Source organism: Thunnus albacares, chromosome 8 (assembly GCF_914725855.1).
Source record: "Thunnus albacares chromosome 8, fThuAlb1.1, whole genome shotgun sequence".
NCBI lineage: Eukaryota > Metazoa > Chordata > Actinopteri > Scombriformes > Scombridae > Thunnus > Thunnus albacares.
In genome coordinates, this window is record NC_058113.1 from 13439829 (window position 1) to 13457743 (window position 17915).

The following is a 17915-nucleotide window of genomic DNA, read 5'->3' on the forward strand; positions in this document are numbered from 1 at the left end:
ATATGGGTAGGAGATCATAAACCCTGTCTCTGCTGGTCTTTGGCTTAGGACTGTCCTCTCTCAGAAGCAAAGGCAGAAGTAGTGTGCCTTTATTGACTGGGGTAGATGGCTTGGCAAGTCTATGACTGTGGCTCATATTCTGTTCCTTCCACCAGTCAACTTTGTTTCTTAACTGTTAAAGAAAGACATTTTAGTTTCCAATACAATATCAGAAAACACTCATATGAATTGTTCTGTAACAGTCATATGGTTTGTTTTGGAAGGCAATGACAGTGTAGTCCTGCCAATAGGAGCACTACATCAAAAAAAAGGCAAATTACCTATATCGTCATTTAGGTATGAAGACTTGTTGGTTTAGAGAAGGAACAGTCACCTAGAGTATATGCACTTACACAGAAAAGCCCAGCATTTGCTCAATATTTACTTTTTGGACCTAAGAATGATAAAAATCAAAATAATTGCATGAAAAAAACAATTACCTTCATCTCAAAAAAATGACTGGGTCAGAGGTTGCATGCATAGCTAACAGCAACAGTATGGTATGTGTCATCTAGGAAAGTGCAGCACAGAGGAAAACCATGTTTAGTTGCACAGAAAACATATAATATAAAACACAAATGGTCTAAAGCTGCTCTCTTTCTTTGTAGCATGTCCAGAAAAAATGTCCAGTCATTCAGTGCATGCATCCCAGATGACCTGAAATACATGTCTTAATCCTTCTTCCCACATCAATGAACTACCACACATGGCTCAAAGCTCTTAAAGTCTTGGAAACTACTTAAAAACGTGTGGAGTCACAAGAATAAATGCGTGTCACAAATGACTTGGAACCTCTCTCTCTCTTTCTCTCTCTCTCTCTCTCTCTGTCTCGCTCTCTCTCTCCCTCTCTCTCTCCTTCTCTCTCTAACTGGGTCAGTGTGATGATGGTGTCAGTGTCTGGACTCAGCAGCAGCATATTTACATCAGTCATCCCAACTAGACCGTGAAGAGAAGGATTTCCCTGCTCAGCTGTGCCAGTGAGTCAGTGAAATATACCCTCATAAAACCCTGCTGGATGGAAAAGAGGCCTGAGGATAACTTAGATTCAAGTAATGGGCTGAACTTCAGGCTCTTTGCTTTTGGCAATGCAGATATATTGTAAGTGGAAAGTAACATCCTGTCACATAATGAAGCATAATGAAGGCATACAGACATTATTCTTACTGTATGTTATTTTATGGATGTCCTTTTTGAAGCACATACTGCACACATCAAAAAAACTCTAAATAAATCAGCCTCATGTAATTAACAGTGATATATATATGATAACAGAAAAGAAAAAAATGTTGAACAGAAGCTCTTCCTGAAAATGGAGATTGTTTCTCTGTCACTTCTGTTTTCATTTTATTTTCGTATCAAAATCGTTGGAGGAAGGTTGCTTTCCTCAGATGGATTATCAAATTCTAACAGCATGAAATGAAGAGTGACAGGAAAAAAACATTCTGGGCTGTGAGCGACATCAACACTTGTGATGGTATGCACTTAATTCTGCTGAGACACCAAAACAGCCCTCTGGTGTGCTTTAAGGTTGGATAAAAACTCAGCAGTGCAGCCAAAGCCATGCAACCAAAATCAACCTCTAATTAGGCCTGCTCATCCCAAATTTAGAAGGCTGTGGTGAAAAAATTTCCATGATATAAGCAGCCTTGGGACATCCCCAATCTTGAAAATTTGGCTGCGATGGCAACTTTGGGGCTTAATTAATTGAACAGTCAGGCATGTCGGGTCGTATCAAAATAGCTTGGGATACTATTACAAAATTGTGATGAGACTGAAAGGTGGTTAATTAAAGTCACAGTGAGAACTGAACATAACTCACTGCATATTCTGTTAAAGGCAGCCATCTTGGTACCTGACAGTGACAAAACATAGTGTAATTACTGAAAGATTTTTGCACGAACAGCAACAAACATGTTTCATTTGTGGCTATCATTTTGTCATTTCTGACTGTCATTTCTCTGGAAAGTTTACGGTATGACAAAGACTGACAGGAAAGAAACACAAGACAAGGGATGGATGCACACAAGTCACTATGACTCATCACCTCACTGACTCTCCTTTCCAACCCCCTTCTTTTTCACTCAATCCTCCCACTCGCTTTCTCTGAAGTCTCTGATTATAACTCCCCCAAGTTTGAAATTGATGTGTTTTCTATCTTTTTTTTCCCTTGACTTGGGTCAGCTGAGAGTCAGCCGGCTGGGCCTTGATCCTAAGCTCACACTCCGGTAAACTTTCAACTAGAAAAGACCCCTATTGCTACTTTCAACTCTTCATCTCCCTGCTCTCCTCCATCTCCTCCTCCTCCTCACTGCTGCAAGGCGCTTTGTTGATAAACACACTTTAGAGTTCACCGGTCTGTCAGAAGATATTGCTCAGCTCCTCGCGCTGTTTGAATAATGGGGCTAAGTGTTGTGCTGTGTATGAATTTGTGTGCATCTGCATACATCTGTACCTGACAGATGAGTTAAAATGGCACACTGATATCAAATCTCAATAAAAACTCTCTCTAGAACCTTTCTAGTGTGGACACGCAACACACTCATGCTAAGATGAATGACACACACAGATGCAGTGGTGATGACAGCACACGAGAATACAACGCTTACTCTGTCATTATCAGAGCAGGCAGCCACTCGCATCCTCAGACTCAACTTGATGTTCAGAACAAACCGAGAAATACGCAGTAGGAGTTGCAGTGGTCTCACTCGCTCACACGCACATACACACGCAGGCAGATACATGAACACATTTGATCAGTGGTACCACTAGCTGTGCAAAAAGGACAGTTCTTTTGCCAAGGCAACATGCTGCTGGCAAAAGCTGTGAGAGGCTGTTGTAGAGTCTTCTGCTCACTTAGCACTTCACACACAGTCTGTCATACTCTGTGTTACTCACTCAGCAAAAGCATGAAGAGTGTGCGAGCATTTCGTGTGGATAACCTGGATGCAAAGTAAAAGTTTTAAGGGTTAGTTGGTTAAAGCCCAGAGTTTTGAATGAACTCAATTCGGAGCCAGCAGGATAGAGATTCAGCTCAAGAGGATGCTTGATAACTAATGAATGACCCCCGCAGGTAACACAACATTTCCACTGCATATATTTTAGTCCCGCTTGCCAAGGGAATGAAATGTTGTATAGTGTTAACCACAAGGGGGCCACTAATACAGTGTGGATGCATTTTTATACCCTTAACTTCTTTATAGCATACAGTATGTAGTGCTTACACAGTTTAGTTTAGATTATAAAAACACCATGGAGAATACACACACACACACAGAAAACGCACAGGCATACTCACATATGCTCAGACATCCTTCACTTCCTTTCTACCCTGGTTCCATGTTTATTGTGCTGACACAAATACACCCCTCACCCACTGTCATCCTCACATATGCACACGCACACATCAAACATCACTTCTCCTGGCATGCACACAATGAGACACAAATCCTCTCTCTCTCTTTAAATAATAATGAAATCTGTTTTATTGATAAAATAGCACAGCAATGTTTTTGCACTGATTGAATAAACCTTTAGCAAATGTACTGTAATTAAATATATATAAGGTGTTTTTTAAAAACTCAAAACTCTCGATTTTGCTCTGTGGGGTAAAACACACACACACAAACGCACACAACTACACACGCATACATCAACAGCCACCTTCCATATGAGAGAAACACCTGGTGTTGGCCAACTAGAGCCGACTACTGAGAGGTGTTAGTTAGATGCCTGCAGTACAACTGACATCATACATCAGTCAGAGAATGTGAGAGAAACTCACTAAAGCTAATCTTTAACTTTAGCCCAGTTATACAGCGTCACCCTCACTTTCAGACATACACACACTATCAAAGCCCCTACCCATTTCAAGCATGTAGGAGTGCCAACAGTCAAGGGCAAAACACACACATACACACACACACACACACACAAACACACAAAACACACAGTGTGACATCAGTTTCACTCCAGGCACTGTGATAGCACCTCACACTGCTCAGCACTGCTCTGCCAAAACCTCTTGCAGGTATCTCTTCCAGGCTTAAGGTGGGTGATGACAGTGTGTGTTTGGAAGTGCAGTCACTATTAACATGGTGTTAAAGCTTTTACACCATTCATATCTTTAATCAGATCATGCATAACCAGGGTCCTGCCTATGAATTAACACAGTATGCTCTGACCAATTTAGGGACAGTGTGATGAAGGTAAGGAACTACTGTGTTACATCAATAGTTGTGAAGCCTAGATAAGCATTGCCAAACTGTGTTTTCGTTATCTATTTAATTTACAATGCAATTAAACAAATACTGAAGTAATTTTAAAGATGATGATCAGAACCCTGATAAAAGAGTAAAGGAGTGTGATGTGTCATAAATTGTGAAAATGAAAATAATCAAAGCTCCCAGTTGTTGTTGTTTGTGTATGTTACACATTTAAAATAATTTTCGACAAATACAATGTAAAGTGACAGAGAACACAAATCCCCCGGAGGGCAGCTTAGACTGGAGATTAGGTGCTTATGAGCTTTCATGGAAATTTGCATACTGAAAAGTCAAAATATTTCACCAAAATAAATAACTGTTCTCAGTACCAGGCATCAATCTAGCTGATGTCCTGTTTTTCTCTGAAAGGCCAATGAGCTTGTTGCCACAGATCAGTGAGTAACATACACAGACACACATATAAACTGACTTGAAATAATTAAAACTGGCTCTTTCCGCCCCCAACACAGTGTCAGCCAGGTTTACACAGCCCTCAGATACACACACACATACAGTATAGTGTACTGTGACAAGAAGAAGCTATGATCTTCATTATGATTATCACATCAACAACCTACTTCAACACTCGAAATCTATCACTTTTAATTACTCTGGTGGTGTCAGCTATTGCCATTCCACATGCAACATGAATTTATATTTTGGTGTGTATACCTGTGTGTGTGTTTGTGTGTGTGCTTCAACTTTTAATTCATGTTTGTCTTAATGCTCCTGCATGTCATTACATATCATTACTCTCAGTAATGTCCATATTGATACTGAGGGGTCTTTTCTGGGGACACAAACTGCTCTGTTTCAGTAGCGCTGCTACCTTGAAAATAAAGAGACTGAAGAAGAACAATGAAAAAGAAAGAAAGATGGGAGGAAGGAAATTGTTCAGCTATAACTCAACAAAACTACTAACCATTCTATACAAAACCCTGATTTATTCTGAGTAAAAATCTAAATGTTTAATGTACTGAATCTCACTGAACACAGTCATATATTAGGTAATAAACTACTGTACTATTTTCTCAATTACATAAGATCCCATATTAAATCACTGAAAGACAGCTTTAGGTCCATACGTTACCCTCAAGTCAAAGTTGATTAAAGGGAAAATACATATGGAAACATATACATAAAAATCTGCTAGCTTCCCAGATGTGATTAATGAAGTGAGAGTCTCAGTCGACCCCTCTGACCTGCACCAAGGCCGAGTAGGACTAGAGCTATAGAGCCCTGAGGCAGTGTGCATGTTTGTGTGTGTTAATGGGCACATGAGAGAAACAGGGGTGTGTGCATGTGTGTTTATGCATATGCATACTTTCATACTTGTGCCCATGTGTGTGTGTATCTGAAAGTGTATCTGTGTGTGCACTCCACTCGAAGCAACATACCCTGAGGCTGTGACAGACGGACTCTAAACCACGTTACCCACACACCCCACTGCCTCGCTTAATAGTGCATGAGATAAGAACATTTGGACTTCAAAATGCCCCCCTCCCTCCCTCCATGGGAAATTGAGTTTTATGGCTCCCCAGTTTGAGACAATGGCTCCAATGGTTTGGATTGTTGAGAGGAAATTCCATATCAACGATTGGAGATGTCCTGGATGGGTCGACTAGAAAGCCTTATGTAAACACAGACACATACCAAACAGTACAGTATATGTCAAACTTTGCACATATACACACAGTGGCAAACACATAATGTATGTGTACACACATGCAACAAGCACAGAATAACACAGACATGTAAATAAACAGACACACTGGCACAGATGCACAGGCTGATACATATATGCACACATGGACATGAACACATGGACACCAAGGGACACAAACAAGCTCGCACAGACATACAAAGCAAACACAAACATCACTGTTCATCCATTGAGACTTACTGTGTACAAAATGTTAAGTATACCTGCTTTTTCCATAACATCAACTGCCCGGGTGCAGTTATAGGCTGTGAGACTGGTTAAAGACTGGTTAAAATGATTTTTTTAAGCACTGAGTGAAAGATTGTGGAAAGGGGGTTGAGTCAACACTTGAAACAGTCTATATACTAAACAGTAAGTATGTTTTACTGCCAATGGTGTTCATACAACGGCAGGACAATTTCTTGTGTACAAAGCCAGGTTAAAGTCAGAGAGCTGCGTGTCTGCAAATGATCTGTTTGAAATTACAATCTGCAATAGCCTACATAACAATTAAAATACCCTTCCCAACTCTGGAATCCTGATTTATGTAAACTCCCTTCGGTATTAGTGGTGCAATTTAACAAGTGTGGTAACCCAATGAATGAGCACAGTAATCCAAAACACACTCAAAAAGTAATAAATCATCATCTTCCCAATACTAGTTAGAGGTAATCTGAGGACTGGAAACTTCTGAAGGAGCAAACTCTCACAAAGATCAGATGAAACCATGTGACTCTGCAAAGAATGAGAGATGGAAGCAATGCATACCTGCAAAAACAAGGGCGGATTATTGCCATTACAAAGACAACTGTGGTTGTTATAGTATACAGAGAGAGAGAGAAGAGAAATCCATCACTGGTAAGAAGACACATTACTGCATTTGAGCATAAATGCAGTAATGCAGACAGAGACATGTAGAGAGTGGGAGGAAGAGACAGACAGAGAGATCCAGCCAGGAACGTACAGAGAGGGAAATAGAAACAGACAGGCAAGCAGCCAGAGAGGCAGCCAGAGATCAAGAGAAATAGTGAGGAAGAGAGAAAAAGATAGACAGGCATCCCAACTGTGACAGGCAGGCAGCACTGGCGCAAGAAATACTGGAAGACAGCAATGCATACCAGCATGAAACAGAGAGAAAAACAGAGAGAGGCAGGAGAGAAGAAAGTCAAAGTATAACCAGAGGGGAGAGAAAAAGAGATGAAGTGACAGAGTAGGTAGCGCAAGCAGAAGAGAGTGATTCTCCTACATGTATGAGTGAGAGTTCGAGATGGAGAGAGATATACAGAGAGAGAGAGAGAGCAAAACTCAGCGGGGATCTTACATGCTTGTCTAAGGGCACAGTCCAACAGGAAAAATACTCCGCATGACAAGGACTTGTCTTTCCTTTACACTCTCTTTAGCTTGAGCCTTGAGACTGTGAAACAGGCTGTAAGCCAGCTTGTAAGCCAGCAAGATTACCAGCCATCCACACTGTAAAAGATGACCGCAGCATACCATCAACCTTGTTGGATTAAAAGAGTTTTTTACAAGGACATTACAAGAGGACTTCTCTAACTATTGCTGAAACTGTTTGTCCTAGAATGCACTTTGAAGCACAAAGGAATAACTTGTTTTTTAAAAAAAAAAATAATGATGCCACTTGGTGTGGTATTTTCATCAAATTAGATGTTTTTTTTTCCCTTTTACAAGGTCTGACAAAATATTTTTAGATCCTTTGGAAGCTCCTAGGACTGATGAATCAGCACAAAGTGACAGCATATTATCAGTGTAACAGACTAAGATACTGAGTTTCTCTGAGACAAGAATAATACAGACCCTTGTCAAAAAAAGTCTGGAGTTGCCCTTTCAAGTGAATGCAAATTAGTACCTGAAGTTTTGAGGAGTAATGGTACCCTTTGCTGTCATTGTCAAATTTGCATTTCTGTCTCGCATCATTTCTGTCAGTGTGGAGCCGAGTGAACTGGCGGTGAACTGAAGAGGAGGCTGGCTCAGTGATCTCACTGTCTATTGTGGCACAGCGGCATCTCACTCTGTGTGTGATAGAAAAAATCAGACAGAAAAATTAAGTCAGAGGAAGAGATAAAGAGGCAGAGAGGAGGGTAAGGCAAGGGGGAACAAAAGAGGGAAGAAATTAGATGGGGTAACAAACAGATAGCGAGAAAGAGAGAAAAAATGGGAAGCGAGCATGTTGGAGAGAAGAGTAAACACCTATTTGCGAGCGCCCTTGTGTCTGCGTGCTTTCATACTGAATATCTGGTTGTCTGAGTGGCCGCAGTTCAGTGTGTCAGCAGCTCCCATTACCACACACAGATAAGGACATCAGAGAGCTCACTAAGTAGCTCGTAAAGCAGCCACTGTCTATCTGCATACAAACAGCAGCAGCGCAGAGACCGACACACACAACAAACACAAACAACAGCAAAAAGAGACAACTGAACACAGAATCACATGTGCACATTAAATCTTGCACACTCACACATGTGCATACTGGTGAGGCTGGAAGTGGATTATCTACCCAACCCAACTGAAAAGAAGTGTGTCTAGTGCACAGGGATTAACTTTGCATGTGCAAGAATATTCAAATGAACCTAAATTTAATTTTAGTAAGAATGAGGCCAGTCAGGTTCCTCTAGGCTGTCTGGGGTTGTGATATGAAGGCAGGTAATTTAGAATAAAAGTATATGAGTCATATTAATGGACAATTAAGTTGCATGTGAACATTCTTAATTCCCTCTAGGCCAATTAAAGTGTTTACATGGGGCCACATTAATTTGGAAAGAGAGCAAATTAGTCCTGTTAACAAGTTGTTAGGCTGAGTTGTGAATGTAGTTCACCAGTCACAACAGTCTGTTGGAGATGGTTACATGCTGATGGTAGATTCATTTTGATTAGTTATATTTAAGCCTACAGTACTTGTTTATATAATAGAGCCTGTTCAATTTTTGGATGGTTAACTCACCATTTTCTGGTTTCAATGATAGCATGCCAAAGGATCACAGGGTCACTTGTAAATCTAGCCTCTGACAGCTATCTGAAAGCTAACACTGCTTGTCTGTCAGAGTGCGCAGGCTAGCAGGCTAATGCATAATTGAAAGCATGACTCATGCTTACTCAGCTCATTTCTCGCAAGGACATTTACAAGTACCATGAATTTGACCTTGTGAACTGGTGCTGGCAATACCGCATAGTACAGAATAGCTAATGGCTGATGCATAGTAATTAAATGCATAATAATAAGAGCAGGGCATGACTTGGCCTTATTCAGCCACATTCCCACCAGAGACTATGCACTGACCTCATATGAAAAGACCTGAAAAGAAATGTGTCAGTCTGTATTCTCTACTGGATCTCTTATTGTCTATGAATGCCTTCGCTTAATCTGGATCTTTTTTTTTTTAATTTACACAAATGGGAAAAACTCACATTAGCTGAATTGCAGGAGGAAATAATGTTTTGGTTAGCTGGCAGCATTGCTAAGAATACACATTTATTCAGATATGCATTAATTTAACATGCTTTAGAATTAAATGCAAACTCCTACTTAAACATTGTGTGCTGTGTATTTTTCATTTTTTTAAGAGCTATGTTTTACATAAAATGGGGCCTGTATCCAGCTGTATCATACCAGCATGGAACTGCTACATTATTGAGAGTGGGGCATTTACTTGGGTTTATTCAGCCTATTTCCAGGCACTCAGATTATGCCTTGCACTAGACTGTAAAATTGTGTCAATGCAGATTCTCTTATGGGAAGGCTTTCATAGTATGAGGCATAATCTGCTTTAGGAAAACACAACTTTTTATATTAACACGCACATGGCTATAAATGGCATACTCAAAGATTCCCGGACATGATTGATCACTGATGCAAACTATTTTTAATTTTCTTATTTTCTTATTAATTTTCTATTTTCTTATTTTCTTATATTGTGAGTTATAGAGCACTATAATTAACATGACATCAGCAAAATGTGTATTGGAACATGCAATTTACATGAATGGATAGATAAATAGGAATAGATATACATACATGTGCATGTTTATGGGCATGTGCATAAATAAATAGACTGATTTTCTCATATTTAATTAGACTCCTCAAGAGTTTGTTTTGAAGCCGAAATGTTTAATTTTCATAACTAATCATAACAAAAATACAGGTCCATTGTATATACCAGAGTAGATATATAAATCCACATCAAGCATGAAACTAAATATGATGGTGTCAGTTTCCATATCAATGGTTTAGAAAATGAATTTGATAGAGAAGTCTAAACTACAAAAGTACAATGGTGGTGTTACACTTGCACATATGAATAAATCCAAACACATCCTGTTCCAATAGATTCTAGTCTGTTCAGTAGCTGCATACATGTGATCTGTTATCTCCCTTAGGGAAATACAGATTCAGAAATAAGCCAGAGGAAGCAGAGATCCTCATTCCATTCTGCAATCTTGGTATAAGAAAATCTCATACTCCTCAATGCAGAGTTGTATGCTTATACAAAGGAAGAAAGAGGTGTGTTATACCCACAAAGGCAGAGACTGGGGCAGTTTAAAGTCTGATATCTCAGGCTAGTGTTGCAGGACATAATCGGAACTTATCACACCATATCCAGCTAAGCTCAAAGATATCTCCATCAAAACAGATCTGATTCAGCACTAGTCAACCATAGTGCACAGTTCTGACAAGGTGTTACGCAGCAAAGAAAAGATATGACACAAGATAATATTCTGGATCAGCCCGCTGGACTATCACTGCCCCGACCATGGCAAGCATATAGCACACAGCATCACATTAGCACACACACACAGATATTAGTTCAGGTATTTCAAGTCAAAATGCTTCCTGTTAAACACCTAACTATAATCTGACAGCTACATCTGAACAAGATTACAACTCATCACAATGCCGCAGTGAAAATAGCTCTAAGCTTTCAAATAGACACATTACTGTGGATTAGCATCATATTAGAAGGACAGTACCATATCAAATTTAAACACCTGTATTATATCTGATGTTCCAAAGTAGAGCACAAGCTGTTAGCGGGGAAAATATAATTCACTGAGCTTGATATCATTAAATAAGTAAAGCAGAAAAAATATGGAATTGTATCATCTAAAAACGGGGGAGGAGGGAGAAGAATCCTAAAGTGACACTTTCAGGACATAAGGATTGTGCTCATTTTTTGCATTCCCTTATGGTTGAACATCACTGTAGCTCATTATCTGGTGCTTTTATCACTTTATGAAATATTTGCTATTTTTTTCTGTGATCTTTGTCTTTCACAAAGTAAACATTTTAAAATAAACACGTTCTCGAGAAATCAGAAAGATGCCAAACAGAGCTGCAGGCTTTAATTTTCCTGTCAGTTTACAGACTATAGTTAGCAGAAGCTTCAGTTTGTACTTAACTAGGTAGTGCCTGATAGTTAAGGCAGGTTAATATGCATGTAGAGAAACATGACTTTGTGGACAAATGACAAAATTACTTTAGATTGGTTTACAAGTAGAAAGAGGAGGTAGGCAGCCCCCTCCTCACTAAACTCATTTCAGTTCTAGCTTTCCCAAAAGCATACATAACCTAGATAAATAAGTGGTACTATACTTGACTTAGAATGAGACATGAGACAAGTATAAAAGTCTACGAGTCTGGTTCCAGCAGTAAGCTTTAGCTCCTGCCCAGTGACCTGAATGTCAAGGACAGTTTATAATATGAAACTGCTATACCACTTCCCAAATTTGTAGCTAAGCAGATGTAACATCCATATCGGTATCAGTCATAGTGTGATGGAAGCAGCCTCCACTAGCTGTACCTGTCTGAGAGACAAGTCACAACTATTGGCGACAGCACAGGCCACAATAGTCAGTCAGGGTTCTAACACCAGCTACTCCTACTCACCTGAGAAGAAAGGAGTGGAGTCACTGGCCAGTTGGTATAGTAATCTGTCTGTGACCTTTTTGTTCTTGGTACAACAGGGTCAGCGAGATGGCTGTGTATGGAGAAGAGCAGTAACATACCCAGGTCATGAACTCTGACCTAAGACTAAGTATCCAGTACAGAGGACAGTCCAACCATTCACTAACGGTAGGCCTTACTCTCTTCCAGCTCAGTCTAGATTCAAAATCTGCTCACCAGCGTGCTAAGGCACAAGTCAGATCTCCATCATTGACAGCTTTGCTCTCTATAACCTAATGCTGAAGTCTAGCCTGGCATAGACATCCCACAATTTCTTCTCCCCTCATGGTCGCTGGTCTGGCAGCGCTAAGACTCAATTAGCTAATAGACAGATATCATCTAAGTTAGTCTGTACAATACAGTACATGACAGAGAGTTCTCTCCTTCACTCAGACACAACATGAACCGTTTCTACATCTAACTGGATCAATGCAGCACTCACTGGGTTATTGCTCCTTGCTTCTGATTTACAAACTGGTACACATGGCAGATTTCAGAAAAACGATTGCTCCAAAATGATCCACGAAAGAATAAATAAATAGAAATAGGCCCTTCAGTGGCAATGTTTGGTGACTGTAAATATTTGAACAGGCTCAATTGATTCTCAAACTTTTAGACCTATGGTAAATCTCATGAAAACTGAACTTGTGATATGTTGTCTCACTCTGCAAGGTCAGCAAAAGACTGCTTGGGGATGCATGGGCACGGATTTGCTCTAAGTTGAGGTTATGGAACGTTTGCCATGCAGTTTTTGGCAAAAGCATTTATGGAAATCCGTGACTGAGCAGATGGGTGTGGCACAAAATCTGGTGCATGGCATAAAATGCAGCAGGAGCGGTTAGGTGCAATATTTTAAAAAGCTGTCTGCTTACATCTCAGTTAAGAGTGAAGACTTTGCAAAATAGATAGCTGGGTTGAGCAGTGATAGCCATGAACAACTAAAGAGGAGTGTGATGCAAAAACACGACAGAAATAAGTACCTATTAGCTGTCACCCAAATGATTTACTGAGTCACTGTCATAGTATTAAACCACAGTCAGTCACAGTATTAAAGCTCACCAGTACTGATAACACCTTAACTGCTCTGTGCCTTTGGTATGCAAGCCAGTATTCATCCTCTAATGACACATGGGTGTGTGTGTCTATAAAATCACTGCTTCATAATCTCCTAACTACCAGACAACAACAGATTTGTCTGTGATAAAATCCTAGTCTTTATGTGTGTCTGTCTACCAGGCAAGTCTATCTTCATATGTATGTCTGTGTGACTGTGTGTGCTCCCATGTGGGTATTCCTGATGCATGCCTGTCCTTGTATGTGTATGTGTGTGTATTTGTGTGAGCAGCAGATTTAGCTTTGATAAAATCCCAGTCTTTAGAGGGATTATCAGTCCATCCCCAGACGGCAACATGCTGTGCATTTATGGAGGTAATAAGTTGACCTGTAATAGACAGGCAGACAACTGGCTAAAGCTGTTATTGGAAATTGTGCCCCTATATCTATACCTGGGCTAGGACGAAGGAGGAGTAGAAAGAGATATCTTCAGGGGCAGTTAGACCTGCTGTGCAACACACCATGTGAGCTCTCATCCAGTGAATTTTGATTTGGCACTTACCTTTATGTGCTTTTCTTACTGATTTGTCATGCTATTGTGTGCAGTTCACTTTTGACTTTACTAATATCCCAGAGGCCAAATGTGCAGCAGCCGGAAAAGTATAGCACAAAACAAGATATTAACATTTGAACCCAAACATAAAATAACTAAATAGCACTCCACATCACGAAGCCTGTTCTCATTTTCCTTCAGAGACTATTTGAAATAATTCCTCTGTATCATTGTTTTTTCAAAGTCAAACCAATACCAGTTTTACTTACATCTCAGCCATTGCATCGTAATTTAACATTATTCACCAGCTATTTCTTATTGCATGATTCGAATATTTCAAACCTTCGAAAGGTCATATGATTGTGGATGTAGCCTAACCAGTTTTCATGTCAAAGCAGTAAAATAAATCTGTATAGTTATTAATTGCCAAAGAAAACCTGTGTTTTTCCTGAGCCCATACCTACAAATGTTGCTACTTTGGGAATAACCTTTCAGTTTTCACTCTTACTGCCTTGAAAAATAAGGAAGCTCTGGAGGACTATGTTTTCCGAGAGACAGATATAAAAAGCACTATAAAGCTTTCAATCTTTTTCTTGTCTTTTTCATCTCTCTTTCTAGCTCCTTTTTTCCCCTTCCTCTCAGTCTGACTCACTACTTCTCCTGCCCTGCTTTCTCTCTCCTCCCTCCCGCCCCCCCACCTTCAAATGCTCTGCCTTGTGCGCAGTCATAAAGAAATAATTTATTCCTGTCCCCCATTGCGGGTATGTATTAGCATGCCAGTAGACCACGTTAACTTATCTCGCGGCTACAGGCACTGAGTGGTAAAACTAAGCTCTGATAGTTTGCAACAGGATGACCACAGAACGCCTGTAGCTTTGAGAATTAGAACTGTCGTCACGATTAGTAATGGTGGGCCCAATGTTTTACTGCACAATTTACAGTACTGTACCCACAGTGTAGTGTCCTGTATGACTCAGTGATATGCACAAAGGGAACATCGACGGAAATTCAGCTTGTAGGGAAATTAAACAACATTATTATTGCAGCAGTTTTTGACAACTTGCTCATCTTTTCCAATTTAGTCTCTTTTTTTGCCAAGGCACATAGAAAATCTGTTTGAGCGGCTGTTCCACTTTGAAGATCCGGCCTGAAATGTATTTGTCCATCTGTCAGTGCTTGTATTAGAGCATCAAATATTATATTTCAAAGCACAAAAATAGTGTGAATTAAACAAAGCGCTGTGTAAACACACACAGTAGTGGGTCAACGGTGTTTTGAGTGTCCGTTACTGCAAAAATAGATTGGACCTTGACTTGCATTTGTCGTCATTTTGTTGTTCGATGAACCAGAAAAGATCACAAGTGTATGTATACACATAAATTATCATGATTTCTATGAGGGACTAGAAACTTCAATGCCCACAAGCCACATACAATGAGTGGTAAAACTAAACCTGATAGTTTTCCTAAGGCTGACCACAGGATGTCTGAGAGAATTAGGCTTATGGTAGTGATTAGTTATTCTAGGCCTAATGTTGTATTCTAGTCTAATGCACTTTGCATAACATCAGACCAGCTCACGGACATGCCGTGCATTACAGAAATGTAGCTGGATAAGAATAATGCAGATTAATTTTTTATATGTCTATAGGATTGGTGTCATTGAACCTAAGGTATACTGTGCTCCAACACAGTAATATGTTTTGTTGTTTCCATCAGACTTCAGCAGACACAGAAAGAAGTCCTTTAGTGTAGCAAAATATAGCAAATGCAGATGGATGAGAGATTATGGTGACAGATTTAGTCGCGCATATGCTGCAGAGAAAGAGATGGTGTGAAACCATTGCCCATTTTAATGAGCATTCCAGCTTAAACGGATATTGAGACTTCAGAGCTGGAAGATACCACAGATTGCTGTGCTAATGTTGTCCCGTGTAACTCAGTGGATTAGGTTTAGAAGCCCAACTCCCACTGGGACAACATGGAAAAAAATGTATGCTCTCATAAAGCATCCACCAAACGCCAAATGTTATGAAAACTTCACTGTACTTGATAATAGCATTACAGATAAGCAATGTAATTAAGCTACACACACTGGAGCATACTGTATTGTAGTGGAAACCATGCCCCTGTGATGCCTATTAAGAGCTCAGTGCTGGGCCTGTCGCAATGATTAGTTACGCTAAATTTGATGTTTCTGTTTTATTCACAAGTTCATTAACTGGACTGCACTGGATTGAATCTGCACAGCTTGAAATTTACAATATCAGGTAAATAGTAGGACAGGATAGGCAAAGCTCTCCAAATATTGGGGAGAAAGGAGAGGTAGAGCTATAATTACAGCTGTTAATAAGCAGGACTTAATCGGCAGAACATCAGATTTATTTTTACATTACTTGTAAATGACAGATCCATGGTTACGGATAGAAGTTATTGTTATACAAAGCTACCCCACAGGTCATTAAAATCGGAAATGTACATATCTAACAGTTTCTGCAGACCCCATCAAAGATCTGCAGTGTCATTAAATTGTAAACAGTTTACAACTATGAAGCAATAAAGGGGAAATTCAATTAAGTTAAGGATCAGCACATGTCTGCTGGATGGTCAAGATGAGATGTGCTGCATGCGCACTGTTTCAACAACTGCATTTTTCTCTCTCACACATGTCCTCTGTCCCTACTTACTGTGGATGCATGACTCATCAGTACCCATACTCTACCACTGACCTATATCTGTCCCACCTGTGTGTCACCCACCCAGTCTCACATCAAAATGTATAATAGCTACGTTGGTCCAAAGCACAAAATGTATTAGTTTCACAAAAACAGCTCTAGAATTGTGAGATGCCTACATTTTTTTTGTACCTATTCTTTTCTATTGGCCTGCGTCTGTGTCACATGACTTTCAAGTTTATGTTTGTGAAAACAAAAACAAAAAAATGGCTGACATCCCTTTTATTCTGAGTGGATAATGCAATATCTTAAAATAGTTTGGCCATTAAAATGTGTTTTGATAAATGTGCATTTTATTTTCATAATCTTTGTTCAGTGAATGTTTATGATGTTTAGTTTGTCAGTTATTACGAAGATTTTTTTCAGGCTTTCTATCGTTGCTATGGTGGTTGCTATGGACACTGCTATTGCTGAATCCATGTAGTTGCATGTTGTTTGAATCCTTGTCTTTGTCTAAAACTGATGGCCTTAACATTAACCTATCATATTGTTGAGTTATCACAGACATATTCGTGTTTTTGTGTTGATATTATTAAGGGAAAATCTTAACACAGTGACAGTGAGGAAAATACTTCCAGGCAGGGCTTCAGCCAGTCGCAAAGCTTCAAATTCTGGATTTCAAATTCAATTCATCCCTGGTGTGCTTTAAAATCTACGTTTTTTATTGAAAGAACCTCATCAAACAGTTACATAAAATAACATAAACAATATAACAGCTTAGATAACTACACAACGCAAAGACAATGAGCAATAGCAGCGTCCATAGCAATGACAGAAAGCCTGAAAAAATCTTTATAATAACTGACTAAGTGAACATCATATACATTCACTGAACAAAGATTATGCAAATAAAATGCACATTTCTCACTAGAAATCTTATCAAAACACATTTTAATGCCAAAACTATCTTAAAATATTGCATTTTCCACTGGGAATAAAAGGAATGTCAGACTTTTTTTTTTTTTGCTGACAGAAACTTGACAGTCATGTGACGTGGATACAGGCCAATAGAAAAGAATAGGCCAAAAAACGTAGGCTTCTCACAGTTTTAGAGACATATTGTGAAATTAAGACCAAAGTAGCGGACCAAAGTAGCTATTATACATTCTGATGCGAGACTGAGTTGTCACCGTGTTGACTGACCCACATTCCCACTGATCCAGTCATTTCCAGGTTGAGACCTGAGCCAGTTCCACAAGAGCAGCAGGAGATGGATAAATGCTGTTTTCCCCAAGCCTCAAGTATTAACAAAGGCTGGTAAATTATTGTTAAGCTACACAGGAACATCGATATCGTAGCCTATCCTTTATATTTGATGTTTTGAGTTGAATTAAAGTAATCATCAAGGTAATTGCTTCTAGGGCTGCTGTATTCCTGGTTAATAATTAATGTAAACAAAAGAAATGCCATCTCTCCTCACTCCAAACAAGCTATTTCTGAACCCATGGTGCATTAACGTCAGAGCACACAGCCAAGAGCAACCTCTCTGTATCTCTGCCTCTCTCTGCAGCAGAGTAGCGCATGGTGAAAATGTGATGCTGCAGGACCATGTGGGCTGCCATGCACAAAAAGGCTGGAGGTGGGGCTTGGATGCTGACAAGTACCACCGCATGCTC

General features: G+C 39.7%; 1 long non-coding RNA gene across 3 annotated transcripts in view; it reads right to left on the reverse strand.

Moving 5' to 3' along the window:
- The window catches only part of LOC122987892, a 113613-nt gene that overhangs the window by 92406 nt on the left and 3292 nt on the right, over positions 1–17915 (reverse strand). Inside the window, exon 3 of one of the 3 annotated variants that reach the window (XR_006404654.1) lies at positions 7871–8033. The exons of the other annotated variants lie outside the window; for them this stretch is intronic. This is a non-coding gene — a long non-coding RNA (uncharacterized LOC122987892). The remainder of the gene's footprint in view (positions 1–7870; positions 8034–17915) is intronic. 3 annotated transcript variants of the gene reach the window in all.